Genomic DNA, 570 nt, shown 5'->3' with positions numbered 1-570 from the left:
TTCTTTTCGTTCTCTCTTCTTTGCCCAGAAATAATATATATTTCTTATAATATATACCTCTTAGTTTATGTATTTCTCTCTTAGGACACCTCAATTTTATATGTATATATTATATTTCATTCGAACAATTTTTGTTCGTCGCCCCTTTTTGTGTGTAGTATTTCGTTTGGTCTTTGCCATTAAATTTTTGTATACGAAAAATATATTTTCGCTCGGATAGAAAACCCTTTTGGGTTTCTGAGAGTTGATGTGAGAGTCGTACAAGTATAACGAATATACGTTGTATCCAACCCAACATTCTGGGCTTACCACATAAGGGCCATTCGGTCTGAGACACCGACCCGTGGTCATGCTGTGTAGAGAAAAATTCGCAACGGAACGCGGTACAGAACAGTCGAGGAATGGACCTCGAGGAGCTGAACGACTGCTTCTCGACCGAGATCGTAGAATAGCCGCTCGCCCGCCGCTGCGCCGACCGGTCCGCTCGAACCGACGTGCTCTTATAGTAACCAAACGGGCGGCCGCGACGACCGCGGCGCCGGCCGCTCAGCACGGGCGCTTATGGTGGTA

This window comes from Nomia melanderi, unplaced genomic scaffold (genome assembly GCF_051020985.1).
Source record: "Nomia melanderi isolate GNS246 unplaced genomic scaffold, iyNomMela1 scaffold0737, whole genome shotgun sequence".
Classification (NCBI taxonomy): Eukaryota; Metazoa; Arthropoda; class Insecta; order Hymenoptera; family Halictidae; genus Nomia; species Nomia melanderi.
The sequence above is the reverse complement of the archived record's forward strand: the minus strand, read 5'-3'. Positions refer to the sequence as shown.